The 21,466-nt window shown below is 40.2% G+C and overlaps 1 pseudogene; it reads left to right on the forward strand.

The window, feature by feature from the left end:
* The first annotated feature begins 523 nt into the window (after window positions 1-523).
* On the forward strand, window positions 524-1,990 carry LOC147450385 (uncharacterized; annotated as a pseudogene).
* Window positions 1,991-21,466: the final 19,476 nt, after the last annotated feature.

The raw sequence follows: 21,466 nt of genomic DNA on the forward strand, positions 1-21,466 counted from the left end.
TGAATTTTTCTACTGGCCAAATTCACCACCGGCCATTGACTTTCGACCATCGGCCACCGACCAACCAACCGGTCGTTTTTCGACCACTTTTCGATCGCCGTCTGGCCATAATATTCCGACGAAGGAATATCCCCTAAAGTTGCCCTTGAATTTTGGCCATGAAATTTTTTATTTTCAGCAAGTGATTTTCCTTCACGCACGATGGTTTCTCCTCATAATGGGGGCCTTACAAATGTGCATTTTTACCACAAAAAATTACAAGGGGTAAATCAGGCTCCATACTTAACAGTCAAGAGTTTGAATACATGAAATTTTTAGGTATTTGAAATATTTACACTCTTTGGGACACATTCCTATGATTCCTATGATGGCCAAGCAATGGACAAACATAGCTGTAGGTGAGACTTGTATGTATCCCACATGCATGCATCATTTGCCGGAGTGGGGGTTGGTTCATTGTCCATGGTGGGTGGACATGGCAAAAGGCCATGTCTTGGCTAGAGAGAGAGAGTTTTATGAAGAGATGAAGAAGAGCCAAAAGACCAACACACAGGAAGAAAACCATCCTTTGAACCATGATCAACCAGCTACTAGTATGTGTGCTTTGTTTTTTTAATTACATAGACTAGAGATATATTTGTTTAAAGAGAAAAAAATTCTTTATTTTCTCAACAAGAGTTCGCAACAATGTCAAAGGAAAACAAATTGTGGATAAATAAGTGGAGGTGATCAACGAGTCTCTACCCACACATGGTGAGCTACTTACTTATGCTATTTAAACTTTTTATGATGAGTCTCTTGGATCATTTGTGTTTATGTTTACAAATCATTGCAGATGTGCACGGATCTCTTGTTGCTGGGAAAGTTCTCTCTTTTGTGCATGCATTGGATTTTCCTACAGTGGTCACTAGTTCCTCCAAAGATGTTAGATGTGTGCCTATGGTGGGGGATTACATTTCTATTGCTAGTGACTTTCGTGCGGGACTTCGTAATCTAGTTTGGACTCCTCTTCATGACCACATCCTCAGAGCTCGATTAGATGGAGTATAGTACATACACTAGGGTGGGTAGGACTGTGGCATGGGCAGCTGCCTTCATATATTTAGATTTGCCGTTTGGTGGCTTGCACCATGGATCGACTACGATGCCGTCTTGGGACATCTGCTCAAAGGATCAGGTTCGGAGTGGTGTTCATCTAGCATTCTCTACTCTTGCAGATTCGGGGTGGTTATTAATCATGACATCATGCATCGATGAGTATCCATATTTAATTGCATTAAATTCATACTTAATGATATATTTAAATCATGGTTGGCATGTTTAGGAGATAGCATTTGGTGGGTGGAGCAATTTTGTAGGGTGTCTAACATGCACATTCATCGACGCATTGTTCTTCTGCATTATCATTCTTATGGTTTTGTTCAAAGCTATGGGGAGCATATTGAGGTAACTCAAAACCTTCTAACATCACACTCATGTGGGTCTTGGTGGTCTGTTCACCTTTAACTTTTGTTTATTTCTATATTTGCAGTGTGATACCTCTATGCTATTTTTGGTTCACAGAAGGGGGATGCACCCTCCATGTTTTCTGGCAGAGAGCACCTCTATGTTTCGCTCTCTCGGCATGAGCCTGACAGATTCCACGATGAGGCATTATCTTCATGTATCCTCTAGAGCCCTTGCATCTACAGGAGAGCCATTGCGTGGTGGCATTCATATGAATCACACTCTTTTAGCATGCTTCATCAAGATGTTGTGCAGATGTGGTGGTATTTGTTTAGAGTTTGGGTGTGGGACAGCACCAGTGCTTGCAGCTTGTCTTGGTACTGGATGTGCATGTGCTTCTATTGACAGTGATTAGGGCTTGATGACGACATATGTGCAACCTCTACTATTGCCTCGGGTGCAGAGTGTTGATGAGGCCTCCACATCTATGGATGTGGAGGATGAGGGTGACAGACCTGGTGGGAACCCATATGATGACTTGTGAGGCTCCCACCATCCACTTGACATTTTTTGCTATGTTGGTAGACTATATCTGTTCTTGAGATTTTGGATATTATGTGATGTTGTGATGCTACTATATGTGATGTATTAGGATATCATCTCTATTGGGTCCATAATCATGTTTTTTTTGTTTCATTGAAGTATTTTGCAAGTTTATATAGAGAAGATTGCGAGAGGAATGGCATCAAGCACCCGATACGACTATGAGCTACAAAATGAACAACGGAGACACAATGTGTTCATCGATGATGAGTGTGACTCAGCATAGTGATATGTGATACACATGCATAACCTATGGGGATTTTTTTGGTCTTCTTTTTGTTGTGAAGCTGCTGAGTTACTGTACGATATATGGTTCTTGCAACATGATAACTTGGGAGCATTACAAGAACTGTTAAAGTACTTATTTTTAGTCAAGAATTGTTTCACCATTGAAACCACGTAATCCATAGAAAGCTCATCTCCATAGCCACGTGCCAAACAACCTCTCGAATGCCACTCCTTTTGCACTTTCTTTCTCTCTCTCTCTCTCTCTCTCTCTCTCTCTCTCTCCTCTTCTGGTGATCAAATCATAATTTATTAGCACTAGTAAGTAACCCATCCTTTGGATGAGAATAGAAAGAAAAGGAGAGATCCATCATAATGCAACAAGAACTAAGAGGAAAAAGGAGTTGGAATAGGCAAGTGAGTGAATCTATATTGGTTTGAAGATGCTTACTAAAACATAGGTTCCAACTCATACACATTGATATAGTTCCATGATGAGAAATCTTGCTCCTTATTTAAAAAGGTGTTCTCTCTCTCTCTCTATCTCTCTCTCTCTCTCTCTCTCTCTCTCCATGCGTGTTTATGGGGGACCTGTGTGGGGGGTGTATGTATCTTTAGTTATCATAGAACGTTTAGTCTCTCTAGGATTATAATACCATCTCTCTCTCTCTCTCTCTCTCTCTCTCTCCATGTTTCTATCTATCTATTTATACCTCTTTTTGCATGTGTGTGCATGGGAGTGTACGTAACTTTCTCTATCGTAGAATGTTTACTCTCTCTAGGACTCTAATATCATCTCTCTCTCTCTCTCTCTCTCTCTCTCTCTCTCTCTCTCTCTCTCTCTCTCTCTCTCTCTCTCTCTCTCTCTCTCTCTCTCTCTCTCTCTCATTTAGAAACATTGCCACTTAAGCTCGCTCAACTTTGGGTTCGCTCAGAAACATCCGCTCGGGGTATGGTAAGACTCCATGGCTGATCTGTAACATTTTCAGAAACCCCCATAGGCTGTACATTTGCCTCATTGGAATTTACATTCATATTTCCACCACTAAAAAGAGGCAACAAAGTGTCATAAATGTCATGTGAGCTTACATTACTGTCTCTAGTACACGACAACAAGGGATGAACATAATCTTCCACAAACACTACATCCCGTGAAACAATAATACGCTTTGTTTGCGGATGATTCAACCTCTAACCTTTGCTTTCAGAACTATAACCAACAAAAATACATTTGACTACCTTATCATCCAATTTTCTTCGCTGTGTTTGTGGCACCAAAGCATATGCCAAACAACCAAAAACACCCATGTGCTCAATAGAAGGCTTTCTATCATGCCATGCATCATATGGAGTAATAGACTGCAAAGCTTTTGTAGGACACCTGTGAAGTACATAAGTGGCACACATGATGGCCTCAAGTCGAAAAGAATGTGGCAAAGCTTGACTTTTGACCATACAGCGTGCCATTTTCATATGTGACCTGTTTTTCCTCTCAGCAACACTATTTTGCTGAGGTGTATAAGGCACTGTATCTTGGTGTTTTATCCCATGACCAGCCACAATTGCATTAAATTCATGAGGCATATACTCCCCCCCTCGATCGGAACAGAGGGTGCCCATAGTACATTTCGAGACATTTTCAGCCATAGCCAGAAATTGTTTGAAGCACATAAAAACTTTGGACTTCGCTTTAAGCGGAAATACCCATGCATGCTTGGAGTAATGATCAATGAAAGTCACAAAGTATAGGTAATTGCCCAAGGACGGAGTTTGTATGGTCCCACAAACATCACTATGCACAAGCTGCAACTTGCATGTGGCCCTAACTGAACCATCCTTTGGAAACTTAGAACCCTGCATTTTGCCCAAAATACAACCTTCACAGACATGTTTGACAGGTGCTTCAAGAGGCGGCAAAGAAGCAACCATTTTTGCAAATGCAGCAAATTGGCAAAATTCAGATGACCAAAACTTGCATGCCAAAGTTTTGCATTTGAAATAGCCCTTGAATGTCCAATTGCATTTGCAAAATTTTATCCACACTTGTCATACAAAGTGAGCTTATACAGCCCACGACACAAAAGCCCAGATGCAACAATTTCATCACCAAAACTGAGATCATGAACTGTACATCTGTCATCCACAAATTTGACTCCAGGTCCAAGTCTACCAAGTGCAGATACAGAGAAAAGATTCTTCCTGATCCCAGGTACATAAAGTTCATCAACAAGTGTGAAAGAAATGCCATTTGCAGCAGTAAGCACAATCTTTCCAACTCCCTGAACCGGATAAGAGGCATTGTTGGCACAAGTGACTCAATTCCCATGAGGGACATACTTGAGAGAGGTGAACAATTCATGATGTGAGGTAATGTTCTTTGTAGCACCACTATCGAAATACCACACATGTGAATTTGCAACAACTGACAAGCATGCATCATGGACAACATGATTGTAAGTGCACTCTGTGCTAAAAGTCCATTCTGCATCAACATCAACATCACAATCTCCTTCACAGAAGACTCAACAATGGCTGCATTTGTAGTAGAACCAGCATGTGCAATGGAACCACCCTCTTTCTTCTTAGCCTCTTTGGCCTTCAACTTAGGACACTGCTTGATCAAGTGATCATTAGCTTTACAATAATGGCAACGCATCTTCTTTTCGCCCTTATCACCAAAATTTCCAGATGAATTGCTACTAGTAGAAGCATTAAGAACAGAAGTTTGCCACTCGCAGCAGGACCATAAGAAGTGGTTGCATTGCTATTACCACCCTTTCTTTGAGAAGCAATAAAAGCCTGTTCACCTGCACGCTGCCTAGTCCTATTTTTTTTGGAAAGTGACTCTTGCAACAGCAATGTGCAGAATGCATCAAACTTGACGACTTCAGGATTTCTTGGGTCATCAGTCTCCAAGTACTAGCAAAAGTTTGGTATGAATCTGGTAAGGCATCAAGAATAGTGTGCACAAGGGAACTGTCTGAAATGCCTTCACCTGCATAAATAAGTTGCTCATTGATATCCTTGACACTAGCAAGGAAAGTGTCCATATCATCTTCCTCATACATAATCTTCGATTCCAGCTCTTTACGCAGCAAAGCAATTTTAGCCTCATTGCGGCTTGCATAAAGACCATCCAGTTATTCCCAAGCCTGTTTTGAAGATATTGCTGAATGAATGTGAGGAACAACGGTGCGCTTCACAGATAACACAAACAATGCATGAGCCTGCGCATCCTTTACATCCCAACGAGATTGTTCCATCGTAGGCAAAACAACTCTAATGGCAGCAATCCTTGCGGCAAGATTTGCAACATCCTCAACATCGCCTGCATCCTTAGAGCCAGGACGTACATCAATGCCCTGCACAATATTCCAGACACCCTTTGAGACAAGAACATGTTGCATCATGTAAGCCCACATAGGGTAATTGTCCCCATCCAACCTGCCCTCAACAGCAAACATCTTGAACACATCTGTGTTGTTGTCAGCCATGGTAAATGCTGCACTTGATGTAAAAAATGCCTGAAAAGAGGAGAAATGAAGCGGGAACAACACGTGCTATATAGCACAAACCGTAGAAGACTATAAGGCACCTGTTATGCAGAAAACAAAACTGACAAAAACTCTGCACAAAATGACAAAATAGCGTGTGCAGCACTGCTTGTAGTGGAAATGGAGGCCGAAATGAGCCCGAATCAAAAATCTGAGCAGACTTAGAGTGATGGGTGTATATACAATGCACGGGGGGAAAAAACCTCCTAAAGAGGGAAAAATGCCCCGACGGTCCTAGTGTGTTCACACACATCACTATCACATGTATATGGTAACAGTACGTTCGTGGGGTATTAAAAAAACCCCTCTTTTAACATGTCTTAATGAATAAAATGACCCATTATTTTAGGATTTTTTTCCAAAATTGAATATAGAAACCGCTTATTTTAATATATATCTGTTAAATTGCCTAAAATTTTTGCATTTTAAAACCCCTCCTTTTGAACTCACGTTATACATTAACATGATTACATAGTGCACCCCTCGATGGTTGAGTGTGTATGGCTCAGACACCTTATGCTGATTTGGGTGTTGGATAACACTACCAACACTATCTACACTGAGAGTTAGAGCGCATTAGCAATTGCGAGGAACCCAGTTTTTCAGGCTCGCACAAAGCACATTGAGGTCCATTACCACTATGTCAGGGAAAGACTCTCGGTAGGAGAGATCATCTTGGCTTATGTGTCAACATAGGACAACCTTGCAAATATTTTCACAAAGGCATTGTCTTGTGAGAAGTTTGATGATTTCCACAAAGCTTTGGCCTTACTCCCCTTTGTGGACCGATCATGTCCGCATGGCATGGCACTTCCCTATACTCTATGTGCCAGCTCTCGTTCATCGCATCACTCCCAGGGGGGATTTGTTACCATATACATATGGTAGGGATGTGTGTGAACACACTTCGGACCGTCTGTGCATTTTTTTCGCCACTAGGAGGTTTTTTCCCCTGTGCATTCTATATACGCCCATCACTCTAGGACTATCTTATCTTTTCCATTGCTGCACACTAAGTAATACACTCTTTGTTGTGTGCCTTGAGTTTCCTTCGCCGTCTCCAAGCTGTGTGTAATTTTTGCAACCCTAATTCCAACATCCATATATATAGATATGTATATGAACCATTTTACCCATCAATCATTAGCCTCTTTTCAAAAAATTATCCACAAACAGTTATTTTGCAAAATACCAATGCACTTCTAGTCACATTAAGAATCTACCTTGAGCTCCCCCAACCTAATCTACCTAATTACATTAACTTTGAACTTCCCATCATAATCCACATAGTAAACATCAAGGCTTGAGCTTAACAACATCATTACTTGCATTCTATTGCCTCCTCAAACCTCATCTAATGGTGTCTTTCTCTATTTGCCACTGGAGTTGGCTCCAACCAAGAGAAATTCCAATGACACAATCGCTTCAAGAAGAGAATGTCGTGCTACAAGTCAAACAAATATGGACCTTTGGACCAAGGGTTGTTTGTACCATGTCGATCCAATGGTTGAGATGTCATCTTCTTTCACTAATCTTCTACATTATTAAAATATGTTTGGGGGGGAGGGGGTTTGGGGGGGGGGGGGGGGGGGGGGGGGGGGGGGGGGGGGGGTGGATTTAGAGACTCTCAAAGAATGTCTTCATTAATCAATGAGAGAGATCCAAGAAGCAAACAACATAATGGATGTTCAACCATAAAAAATCTTGAGGACATCATTTTTGACATGAATAATACATCATTAGGTGTAGGGAAAACAATCGTGATTTCTTTCTACCATTGAGACTTTTGCGCTTAAAGATGGTGTTCGCAAACAGAGAATGGTGGCAAAAAAGTATATAATTTGCAGCTCAAGAAGTTTCTCTAGTAGTTTTTGCCTTAGGATTTTTACTCAAAAATGCCCAGGCAGTCCTAAGTGTGTTCTCACACATCACTATCACATGTATATGGTTACATTTATATAGTCAAAAAATAAATATAAGGGCAGGAACACACACTTTAAGGTTTGTGGCATGCCATGCACTTATTTTGTAATGGCAAAATTTTGAGCACACTTCTTAGTTAGAGTGCGCCCAAAAATCAACCTTTGCTAAACACTAAGGTCAATAACACCTAGTGTGCATGCATTTAGCAAAAACGAGATCCGAACAAATTGAGCATCTTGACAAGGTAATTAAACAATGTGTGATCTGCTCCATGGCAAGTATCTTTGAAATAAACCCTCGTTGCATAGTAATGAGATTTCTCCATTCCTTAAGTGTTCCACATATCTAACGATCCAAATGTGTTCATAATATATGCATCGTGGACAAATAATACGTGCTACCCACGTGCCAACCACATGTTGTCAACTTAATAAAAAATTTAAAAAGGTTAAAAAATAGGAGATAATTAACCATATGGTGATTTATAGACTTCTTTCCCCCCATGAATTTATGACAACACTAGTGAATTCCTGCAGGGCTTCTTGAACTTTTTTCATTGCTATGGAATCAATTTGAAAGAATTATTAGTTGCACGTAGACCTCTTCACCTTTCAAAGAAAAATGTCACACTCTATCATCGTTTATTGGAATTGTTTGAAGCAACTCCAAAGTGTTTTTCCCACTATTCTCTACTCATAAAGAGACTTTTTTCTTTTGACAACCAATAGAATTCAGTAATCCTTGTATCTCACTCAGCAACTCCATTGAAAGCTTAGCAGGTTTCATTGTGGAAGCATATTCAATGTGTAGCATAAGCAAATGCTCAAACACACAATGAAGTGTACAATAGTTCACATTGTAAAGAGGGAATGGAATTATGGGATTACAAGAAATACCTTTTGCAAAATCGATCAAGTTCTTCAAGCATCGAAAGAGTTCAACACTGATCCTTTCCGGCCGATCAATTGTTGGATGCTCTATTGTTTTTCTTTGCACCACCTTTGGCATTTTGCTTAGAATTTTACCCTTTAGTACAAAACTGACAATGCAAGAGGGTGTTTGCACATTGCTTGCATCCTAGAATACAATTTATGGTTTTCAAGTTCCCACTTAAATGTCAATCAGCTTCATACTTTCCTCTTCCTTACAAGGCCAACCTCTAACTTGTTAGTTGCACTTTAATGAAATCCGTGATTCATGGTGTTCTTTCGAAGACCCATGTCACATTATGTGTTTCTCGAGAAATCTCAAATGCATCTAACCACCAAATCTCTTTCTCTAATTGAACAAAAAATATAAGATTGTGTACATCCACCTTAGATGATGAATACTTTGCGTAGTACACGACCTAGTTTATGAGTGTTATAATCATTTGCTTTAGTCGACTCCCCCCTTGGAGAAACGTTTTCATCCTCAAAAACAAACTTCATAAGAACACTAATGTTTTCTATAGTGGCATCATTCATGGATCCAACTGTTCGTTTGACCAAAACACAGCTCAATAAAAGGTTCAATGAAATCAAGAATAATGTCTTGATTTTCCACATTGTTGTCCCTTTGGAACCGTTTTGTGTAACCGGTCTATGTCCAACATCGTACATAGACTCCATTTAGAACTCACTTGAGTAGACTAAACAAGTTATCACAATTGATATGTACCCAAAAGAGTACCTCTTGTCACTTTTCATGAAAGTAACATGCTGAAGTAACTCATCAACATAAGTCCTTGACTTGTTATCTTATCACACCAATAAACAACCCCACCATAACTAATACTCAAGGTTGAGAACCCGATTTAAGCATGAAGAGACTAAACCTAGTCGCAAACATGCTTTACCTTATGGTAAGCAAACTTCAACTAGAGTGATACATGCTTTGTAATTGGATTGCTTGGTGCTAACATACGTGCTTTGCATATCCTTTAGCATAAGATTATACTTGTAATCTACCTATCCTCTTTGGATAAATGACAATACTGAGGTGTGTTTCCCCACCTTTTACATATAGTCTTCTAAAATGACTGGTAAACAGGGATCACAATCCCTAACAACATTGCTGAGGAATCAACAATGTTATAAATAACCATCTTGCTTAACTTGAAAGATCCACAAGCACCTGAACCAATCCATGACCTCTATTGGTGATTGTTAGATCTTCACCATGAATGTGCATACCGCTCCAAATTAGCCTTGCTAAACACTACGCCCCGTATTTCCTTTGTGCATGCATTTAGCAAAAACAAATCCAAACCTGCATATCCATGGCCATACTTGCCAATACTTGTGGCGAATATGATGCTCATAGATGAGTGTAAATAGTTATGAAGAGAAACTAAATTCTTTCTACTGCAATCATTTGCAAGCCGTCTTGCTGAAACGCTTGAACCATAATAGAATGTGAAACATAAGTCACTTCTAGGTACAAACAATGAAACATTTTCATGAACAACACATAGCCTTGATATATGCATAAACAAACATCCGTTAATGTTGTTTAACAACACTTGTAACCTTCTAAGTATTCGTCGACAATTTTTGGCCACTAAAATTGCTCCTGATACAGTGTGCTCAAAATGGTCTAGAAAATGTGTTTGAACAACATTTGGGGACTTTGTCACGACACATAATTGGTATAACGGGCGCCAATGTCAGTCCCAGAGACTCATACTCTCCACATGTGGAATATGTCTTTAAAAAGGATGTCTAAAAACATCCATCAAGTACAAGATGTACTTGTGTGTGGAGGTAGCTGTAAACACTCAGCGACATCAATGAGAGGGACCCTCATTAACTTTGCTCCACATTGGCTAAACCAAACTCCTTGAGTTCATAGACCATGCTGTATCCCATGTGACAACATGTGCCAAACAAAACCATACATATAGCTCCATAATTGCATAATGTAGAAATGTATTTGGGACATTGCAGCCCAAAATTCTTTGCTCGTACATGACCTTGTCATATCTCTGAAGAGAAAAATGGATGAAATCATTCAAGCTTATTCACACGACTTGCAAAAAATCAAGGAAAGCATATTAAAAAAGGGGAAAAACCAAATCTTTTGCATACTTGGAGGTTGAACATAATGTTCACTTACTCGTAGTCACATGCATTTTGCAAACCTGAAAGATACAACTAGAAAGATGCCTTACCATAAAACCAACCTAAAAGAGGTAATATAGTGGTGGTGACTTGTTGAACACTAAATGAAAGATTCGTGAAAAAAAAAGTAGTAGAAACATGTAACCTTGAGTGTTGCCTTTGCAATCCAAACCCCTTGGTTAGCTGCTGCAATGTCAAACCGCTTGGTTAGACCTTGCATGAATACTACTCAACCTGGCAGCCATCGTGGTAAAAAGAGTTTGGAATCAACTGAGAAAGTTGAAGTTGTCCACTACCCCTTGGTAGATTGCTGACTTCTTTCCTTGAAAGTACAACCGTGCTAAGCTCAAATCATGACTCTCAACACCTATGGAGTGATTGTGTATTAGTTGATTCATACCCTTGAAAATTTCACTCCTAGATACATAATCAATGCTTCAAGTAAGCAACAAATCTTCTACAGTTGGTGGAATATTATTCACAACTAAGTCATGAGAGAATCTTCCTCCTCCATGATCAGAGGAGAAAGATGTCAAATACCCCCGAAGAAAATAGTCATACTAGATTTTCTTAGGTGTTTACACAAGAGATTACTTGCATGGAGGCTCTCTTAATCTTCCCATGAATCAATTTCTTGATAGCTAGGCCATGCCTACTCACTACCCATAGAAACAGTCATTGGGATTGGCTGCACCGTGTGCATAAAGCCAATAAGGTGCTCACCACTGTATGCATATACAATGATCGAAAGCCCATCTACCAACATCAATTCTTCTTGGACAAAGTAGCTGGTGTTATTGCAGAAGCGTAAACAATGATGGAATGGACATACTGCCGTGTTATTTGCATGCTATGCATGCATATCGAAAATAGATTGATAAGCCCTTGGCTTCAATGATAGTCTCAACCTTGTAAGCTACTACTATGTGTGCCTTGCACAATTACACGGGCATGGATACATTACAATGCATCTTTGCCAAACTTAAACTGTGAGCTTATATCCACTTAGTGCCACATATGTGTGCCATTATCCTTGAGCTAAAGTCAATGGATAGTAACTTGGTACACAATAGAGCCTTGCTTCGTGTGAAGTCTGTCAAAGCACTTTTCTTTGACAATAGAGAGATCTTTTGAAAATGAAAGGTTAGATTACAGAAAGAACAAGTATAACTTGAAATGTATTAACGTTGTTTCCTCTCTGAGAGTGGTTGTCTTTGCTTGAAGCTGGCTCGTAGCCTTGTATGATGAGAAATTTAGAGCTATCGGATGTACCCTACATGCCATCGTGGCTTGGGTCATATCAATCTCTAAGAGAAAATCACATTGACATGGTAGCAAGTTTCCCTAAGTTCGTATGCTAAGAGCATATTCTAAAATTTGGAAACTTCAATGCAAGATACCTGAAAGCGAAGCCTTGCTTTGCAGAAGTCCATTGCAAAGATGATACATAATGGACCCAGAGTGCTCATAGCTAACAGATGCTTCGATTGACACATAGATGTTAGAGCACAAGAAAATCGGCTGTGTCAAGCTTGCATAGAAAATCGGCCTTGCCAAATCGTACATTTTATTTAGAATCCTTGGATTGATAAATATTGAAAGAGATAGTGCACGAAGCTTAGCTATCCAGCTACATCTAACTGTCAAACTTTGCTTGAGTGAAGCAACCTTTGCTTGTCAAGTTGACATTGTAAAAAGATTTTGCAAGAGCAGTTCAAAATGTGAAACTGAAATGAAATCCACTTACCAACTGGTTGGAATCCCCACCCTTAGCATTAGAAGTCGTAGCATATGTTGGTGCAATTTTTCTCATGAAAAGAAGCCTTGCTTCCACATGCAAACTCGTGTCGTAAGTCCTATTCGTGATCAATACTGATCATCGAACTCATAAAAACTTGCCAAGAAACCTTGATCTAGAAAACCATGAAACCCTAAATTTTGAGGTAGATAGTGTTAAGTATGGAACCTAATTTACCCCTTGTAACTTTTTGTGTTGAAAAGAACATTTTAAAGACCCCGTTTGCCTGAATATTCCTTTTTGTCAGAATATTATGGTCGAACGACAGCCAAAAAGTGGTCAAAAAACCGTAGATTGATTGGCAAGTTGGCCGGCGGTTGTCAGACTTGTCTTCTCAAGGACGGCCACACATGGACACATGGGAGAATTCAACTTGAACTTATCTACACAAGGGTGGCTACACACAACTGCCTCTCATGAGAGAGGGAAGCCCTTTTGACCTATAAAAGGAGGCCTTTTCTACACACAAAAATGGATTGAAGAGGTGAAGCACTGTGGTGCATTGTGAAGTTGGGTGTGAGGTGGTGAGAGTGAAGCAAAGTGGGAGCTACTTCTTGTTTGAAGTACTAAAGCCATTGAGTGGCTGATTTCTCATTGATGTAGCTCACATTGGGTGAACCACATATATTGTATGTGCTCTCTCTCTCTCTCTCTCTCTCTCTACTCTATAATATCTCATGTGTGAAAATTATCGCTCTCCATTAAGTAAACTACTCTAATATCTACTTAGCTACGTCCTATTTCCTAACAATTGGTACGAGAGCAAGGTTTTCTCATAGCTAAAGTATCTCAAGGAAAGGATTCCTTGAATTAAGTGGGAGTAATGGAGAACCAAGGGAAGATCAAGATCAAGAATTTCAACGGCAAGAACTACCAACACTAGAAGATGCAGATTGAAGACTATCTCTACCAGAAAAAACTTTATTTGCCACTAGGTAGTCTTGCAAAGAAGCCCGCAATGATGAAAAATGAAGCATGGATTGTTTTTGACCGAAAGGCACTAGGAACAATTTGGTTAAGCTTGGCGTCAATGATGGCCTTCAACGTTTTGGAGATGAAGACCATGGAGGACTTGATGAAGTCACTTGATAGTCTCTACGAGATACCATCGACATCCAATACGATATTTCTCATGAAGCGCTTGTTCAATCTGAAGATGGTAGAGAATTGTTCAGTTGCAGAACACCTAAATAACTTTAGTACCAATATAAGTAGACTTCGATCGGTGAAAATCAATTTTGATGACAAAGTGCGAGCTCTCCTTATACTATTGTCTCCATTGGATAGTTGGGATAGCCTTGTGATGGCTGTAAGTAGCTCTATCTTTGACCTAAAAACTCTTAAGTTTGATGATGTTGTGGGTGTTCTCCCAAGCGATGAAATGTAAAGGAGAAGCATAGGTGAATCATCAAGTGCTGCACTATTAGCGGAAACAAGAGAAAGGCCTAATCAGAGGTTCAAAAATCAAAAGGGTCGTGATAGCTCAAGGTGGAGCAAGTCATGCACAAAGTAAATTCTTGAATGTTGGAACTACGGTAAGAAGGGCCAGGTCAAGAAGGATTTTTGGTCTAAGAAGAAGAAGGAGTTTGAGTCTCAAGACAACAAACCAACATCGGAGGCCAGTGTGGCAGGTAAAGTAGAGCAAGATGCTCTAATTCTTTCAATAGACAATGTGTCTAATTCTTGCATAGTAGATTTTAGGGCTTCATTCCATGCAACACCGTATAAGCAACATTTCCAAGATTACACCAAAGGTAATTTTGTGTATATATACTTAGGAGATGATGAAGCTTGTGAAATTGTCGACAAAGGTACAATTTGTGTCAAAAATGCTAATGGAAATGAATGGAAGCTTAAAGATGTTAGGCATGTTCCTTCTCTTTGCAAAAAAATTGATCTCTACAGGACAATTGGACGATGAAGGTCACAAGATTACATTTGGAAACAAACGGTGGAAGATCTCAAAGGGATCTTTGGTGGTTGCCAAAGGAGAAAAGGTTGGTACACTTTAGTTGTGTAGTGTTATCACACAATCTTCAACTTGTGCAATAGTTACAAAAGTTGATAGTGCAGTGTGGTACTATCGGCTTGGGCATATGAGTGCCAAAGGAATGCAAATCCTCCAATCAAAGAAGCTTCTACCAGGTTTGAAAGAAGTAGACTTAGAGTTCTGTGAAGATCATGTTTATGGTAAACAAAAGAGGTTAAAATTCCTAAAAGCAGGAAATGAAAGAAAAATTAAAAAACTTGAATTGGATCATTTTGATGTTTGGGGTCCTGCAAGTATATCATTCCTTGGTGGCTCATTGTATTATGTAACATTCATAGACGATGCAACTAGGAAAACATGGGTTTATGTGATGAATAATAAATTTGATGTGTTTTTTATATTTCAACGGTGGAAAGCCTTTGTGTGGAGAATGAAGCAGGTACCAAGGTTAAATGCCTTAGATGATCTGACAATGGAAGAGAATATTATAGCCAAGCTTTTCAAAGATTTTGTGCTATCAATGGCAATATTCGGAGGCAAAAGACAACCCCAAGGACACCTCAACAATGGCTTTTTTGAAAGGATGAACAAAACAATTATGGAGCGAGCACGAAGCATATGCCTACATGCAGGCTTACCGCTTGAGCTTTGGGCGGAAGCTGTAAGTACGTATGTGTACTTAATCAACCAGTCACCCTCAATGACATTGGATGGGGGAGTTCTAGAAGAGGCATGGACAGGTAAACCGGTGAATTATGCATTTCTCAAAGTGTTTGGGTGCGAGGCTTTCATTCACATAGATAGAAGCCTAAGATCAAAGCTAGATGCAAAGTCCAAAAATTGTTTCTTCGTTGGCTAAGGAGAAGGTGACTTTGGGTATTGCCTATAGAATCCTGAAAATGGTAAAATCTTTAGAAGTAGGGATGTAGTTTTCAAGAAACAAATTATGTACAAAGATTACTTGGAAAGAAAATAAACAAAAGAAACATGTGATGAGTACATGGAGCTTGAGGATGATGAAGACTCAAGGAGTGAAAATGGTGACAACGTGAAACAACGTCAACCAAATGAGGAGCCTCAACCTATTCCCTAAAGATCTACAAGAGCAAGTAGACCTCCAAAAATGTTCGTTCCTTCCTTCAACCATCTCTAGATCTCAGATTCTAGAGAGTCGGAATCATACAAAGGATCTGTGTGTCACGAATTCAAAGAAGAATGGATGAAGATCATGCAAGTTGAGATGGACTCATTACATCGCAATCAAACATGGATTTGGTTGAGTTTCCGAAAGGTAAGTGGGCATTGCAGAATAAATGGGTGTATAAGCTAAAGGAAGAAGAAGGTGGAAAGAAAATGTACAAGTCGAGGCTTGTGGTAAAAGGGTTTTCTCAAAAGAAAGGTATTTACTTCAATGAAATATTTTCTCCCACTGTAAAAATGAACTCAATTAGGCTTGTCTTAAGCCTTGTGGCTGCTCATGATTTCAATCTTGAGCAAATGGATTTAAATATGGCATTCCCTCACGGTGACTTAGAGGAGAAAATTTACATGCTTCAACCAAAGGGATATGAAGTAAAAGGTAAGGAGAAAATGGTTTGCAGATTAAGGAAGAGATTGTATGGTTTAAAGCAAACATCAAGACAGTGGTACTTGAAGTGTGATCGATGGATGTTGGATCATGGATTCACAAGATGTAACGTAGATCACTACGTCTACACAACGGATTTGAGAAAAGGAAAGTTCATAATCATGAGGATATCTACACTTTCAAAGTGCTGATTTGTGGCTGTCTACACAACAAAGGATGGCTCACAGTTCTTGGAGGTGTGTCACATACGACACGGACGCACCTACACACAGACTGTAGGCGACATCCACTAGTTCATCAAGTAGCTTGTGTTTGCTGCTTGATATTCCAGATTTCATCCTGACATTGCAGGTACTTCCACATGGGATGTATTGTCAGAGATGATGTATGTCTGTTGAGGGTTTGCTGGCTGTGATTCACGCAGCAAACAACCGTCGCAGCGATTACAACATACAATGGGAAATTTGTGGATGTATGACATTGTGGCAAGTCTATGTAGTGTCAGATTTACTGTAGCCTTTGTTGAGGGTCGAGTGAGGTTTTATTGAGATGGGGGATTCTCGAATGTTGAGATCCTTTCGGTGATACAGGTCTTGGAGCGATCCCTCGAGCACCCTTAGATAGGCAGCTAGGATGTATTGACTGTGAGTTAGATAGTTGGGTTTGCATCTTTGATTTACTGCCGTTGAGGCATTGTCGCAGTCTATGCTTACAGGACAATGAGAGGACAGTGAGAGACAGTACAGGTGCAGGACAGGTTTACCCACAGCTTACAGTGTTAGAGAGATAGTGGTTTTTTGAGCTAATTTTGGTCTGTTTTTGAGTACACCAGAGCCATTTTACAAAGGAGACTCTGTCGCAATTTCTTCAGAATCTGAAGCTTTCTTGGTTCATTTGACAGGTTGATATTGGTTCAGAGGTCAGTTTACAGGGGAAACTCTGCCAAATTTTTCCCAGGAAAGTAAACTACTGTGAAGCGTAGCTATGGCTGGATCACAGGACACTGCTCTTTACAATATCAAGAAGGTGGATGGAACCAATTTCCCATTGTGGAAGAAGCAAAGTTGGCACGTGTTGGTACAAAAGAAGCAGATAAAACCTATAAAGCTCAAGGGGATAAAACCAGAAGATATGGACGATGAATGGAGCGAAATGGATGAATTGGCACTTTCTACCATTATGCTGACTTTGGCAGAAAGCGTTTACTTCAATGTAGCACACGAGATGTCGGCTTATGATTGAGTGATCTTTATGAGAAGCAGAGTGCAGCTTCACAGGTATACTGGCTTAAGAAGCTTGTTGACTTGAAGATGAAAGAAGGGACACCTATGTCCAATCATCTAAATGAATTCAACACCATCTACAGTCAGTTGTCAGCTCAAGGTGTCAAGTTTGATGAACCTGTTAGAGCTATGTTTCTGTTGATCACATTGCCGGAAAGTTGGGACACTTTGTGCACAACTTTGAGTAATTCTGCACCTCCAGATGGTTTGACAATAGCAGGTGTAGAAGGCAGTCTGCTTATTGAAGAAATCAACAGAAAGACAATGGACAAAGGCAAAGGAACAACCTTAGTTGTCAGGGGAAGGACCAAAGAAAAGTACAAAGGTGGAAAGAGGGATCAGTCTCGTAGCAAGTCCCGCAGTGCTAAAGGCAAGAGTGACATAGAATGCTACCATTGTGGCAAGAAGGGTCAAATGAAAAGAGACTGCAGAGAATGGAAAGCAGAAAAAGGCAAAGAGAAAGCAGAAGACCATGGTGAGAAGAACAAGTCCTCAGTGAAGATTCAAGAAATAAATGTGACAAACACTGTTGCAGAAGATGATAGTCTAGTGTCAGGAGACAACTACTTCTTGAAGAACACAATGGACTCAGCTCTTCTTACAACATCTGATGGAAATGCACTGAGTGACTGGATTATAGACTCAGGGGCATCACTTCATGTGTCTCCAAACAAGGAGTGGTTTACCTCTTATGTGACCATTAAAGATCATGTTCGGCTAGGCAATGGGCAGACATGTGAGATCTTAGGTGTTGGAGATGTTCAATTGAAGTTTCAGAATGGCTCTTCTTTCACGCTGAAAAATGTGAGACATGTTCCCGCAATTACAAAGAGATTGATCAGCACAGGTTTACTTGATGATGCTGGCTATGTCACCACTTTTGGACAGAACATGTGGAAGATATCCAAGGGTTCTATGACAGTAGCACATGGAGTAAAGTCTGGAGGACTTTACATGATTTATGTATCAAACGTCTCTAAAAATGTAATCAATGTAATCGAGCAGCCGAACGTTTCTTTGTGGCATAGCCGGTTAGGACATATGTCCAAGAAGGGAATGGAAATCTTGTCTCGTTCTGGTTATTTGCCTGGCTTTTCATTTAATGATTTTGAATTCTGTGAACATTGTCTGTATGGTAAGCAAACACAGCAGCCACATAAGCATATAAATAGTAGAAGAGATACACAGTTGGCACTTGTTCATAGTGATTTGTGTGGACCTATGCCTAACCTATCTCTAGGGGGAGCTTCTTATTTTATGACATTTATAGATGATTACTCAAGGAAAGTATGGGTTTACCTTCTCAAGAACAAGGATGAAGCGTTTACTGTTTTCAAAACGTTTGTGACACTTGTGGAGAATCAGAGTGGCAAGAAGCTTAAATGCTTACGCACTGACAATGGTGGAGAGTATGTTTCAAAGGCCTTTCAGGAGTTTTGTGAGTCAAAACGTATAAAACGTGAACTTACTGCTCCTTACAATCCTCCTCAAAATGGTGTTGCTGAGAGGATGAATAGGACCATACAAGAGAAGGTCAGAAGTATGTTGTCAAATGCACAGCTGCCAAATGGGTTTTGGGCTGAAGCTGTATCAACAGATGTTCATCTTATAAATAGATCTCCTAGCAAGGTTTTGCATAAGGATTCAGTGCCAGAGATGGTATGGTCAGTCAAAATGCCCTCATACAAGCATCTCAGAGTCTTTGGCTGTGAGGCATATACTCATGTTCCAAAGGAATTTAGGAACAAACTTGAGCCAAAGAGTAGAAAGTGCATCTTTATAGGCTATGGTAATTCTGGTGAGATGGGGTACAGACTTTGGGATCCCGAATCCAGAAAGGTTATCCGCAGCAATGATGTTCACTTTAATGAATCCAAATATCATTCTAAACCAGAGAGGGTTGAGGAGATTAGAAGAGTTGTCTTCCAAGAAGATGGACCTGCACGTGCAAGACAAAATGTCAGGGCTCAAGAGGAGCAAGGACAGGATAGATTGGAACCACAGGTTGTGGCTGAGCCTGAGCCACCTATTTTGCATATATCTGGACGTATCACACGACCTCCTGATTTGTTTGTTCCATCTATGAACTATGTCATGCTGACTGATTGCAATGAGCCTTCATGTTACAAGGAAGCAGTGCAAATGAAGGACTCCGGGAATTGGCAATTGGCCATGCAGTCAGAGATGACAGCTCTGCATAAAAACCAGACATGGAAGCTAGTTAAATTACCACTGGGCAAAAAGGCTCTACCTTGTAAATGGGTTTACAGGTATAAGATCACCGCTCATGATATCAGCCAAAGTACAAAGCAAGGCTTGTTGCCAAGGGCTTTAAGCAAGAACAAGGCATTGACTTTGATGAAGTCTTGTCTCCGGTGGTCAAGATGACTACATTGAGATGCTTTCTTGCATTGGTTGCCATATTAGATTTGGTGTTGCACCAAATGGATGTCAAGACAACGTTCTTGCATGGTGATTTAGATGTGGAAATTTACATGCAGTAGCCAGAAGGGTTTGTTGAGAAAGGCAAGGAAGATTTGGTATGCTAGTTGTTAAAGAGTCTTTATGGCTTAAAACAATCACCGAGGGCATGGTACCATAAGTTCCACAAGTTTATGATTTCTCAAGGCTACAAACGTAGTGAGTTCGATCACTGTCTATATACAAAGAAGGCTAAGGATGGCAGTTGGCTGATCCTTATTTTGTATGTGGATGATATGTTGATTGCTGGCAAGCACTTGGAAAACATTTCAGCTTTGAAGTCAAAGATGGCAAAATCGTTTGACATGAAAGACATGGGTGAGGCAAGTCATATAATTGGTATGTGCATTGAGAGAGACAGATCAAAGAAGTTGATTTGGTTATCTCAAACAGAGTATATTGACAAGGTTTTGCAATGTTTCAATATGGAGAAGGGAAAGGCATTGAGTGTTCCATTGCCACCATATGTGAAACTTAGCAAACAAGATTGTTATGTGTCTGAGGAAGAACAGGCTGAAATGGATAAGATTCCATATACGTCTGCAGTGGGTAGTTTGATGTATGCAATGATTGCTACTCGCCCAGACATTGCATTTGCAGTGGGAGTAGTAAATCGATACATGTCAAACCTAGGCAAGAAACATTGGGAGGCAGTGAAAGGAATATTGAGATACCTGAAAGCTACAAAGAGTATGCACATATGCTATGGGAGTCAGGAGCTAAGTGTAAAGGGTTTTACAGACTCAGATTATGCAGGTGACTTAGACAACCGAAGGTCTACGTCAGGGTATGTCTTTACATTGGCTGGTGGAGCAGTATCATGGCGTTCTAGATTACAAGATTGTGTTACTCAGTCTACTACAGAGGCTGAATATGTTGTAGCATCACAGGCATGCAAAGAATCAATTTGGCTTAATCGACTAGTAACAAATTTGGGAATCAAAGAAGAGATGCATGTGCTATATTGTGATAGTCAAAGTTCTATACAATTGGCTCGCAATCCAGTTTATCACTCAAAGACAAAGCATGTGGATGTGAAGTATCATTTCATCAGGGAAATGCTCGAGGATAAGCAACTTCAGCTTGTCAAAGTTCACACCACAGAAAATCCTGCTGATCTACTTACAAAAGGACTTTCCTCAGAGAGCTTTGCGCATTTTCGCAAGCAGTTAGGTGTAGGGTAGTACATCACTTCTCTACATCTCTTGTATATTAGCTTGTATATTAGCTTCTCTCACACTTAAAGTACCACATTGGACTTTAAGTGGGAGGTTGTTGGGGTATAAAGCCCAATGTGGTCGCCCAGTTAAGTGGGTGGGCCGCCGGGTATGTACACATATTCTTTTGTAAAAACCTAATAAGAACTCACTATGCTCTACACATTACAAGAGAGCGAGTTCACCATATCGTCGTGCTCGTCTTCTCGCACTCTTTTGCGTCGCACTTCTGCTCGTTCTCCTTCATGTATTTTGGA

Source organism: Adiantum capillus-veneris, chromosome 9 (genome assembly GCF_014529385.1).
Source record: "Adiantum capillus-veneris isolate H3 chromosome 9, ASM1452938v2, whole genome shotgun sequence".
Lineage (NCBI taxonomy): Eukaryota > Viridiplantae > Streptophyta > Polypodiopsida > Polypodiales > Pteridaceae > Adiantum > Adiantum capillus-veneris.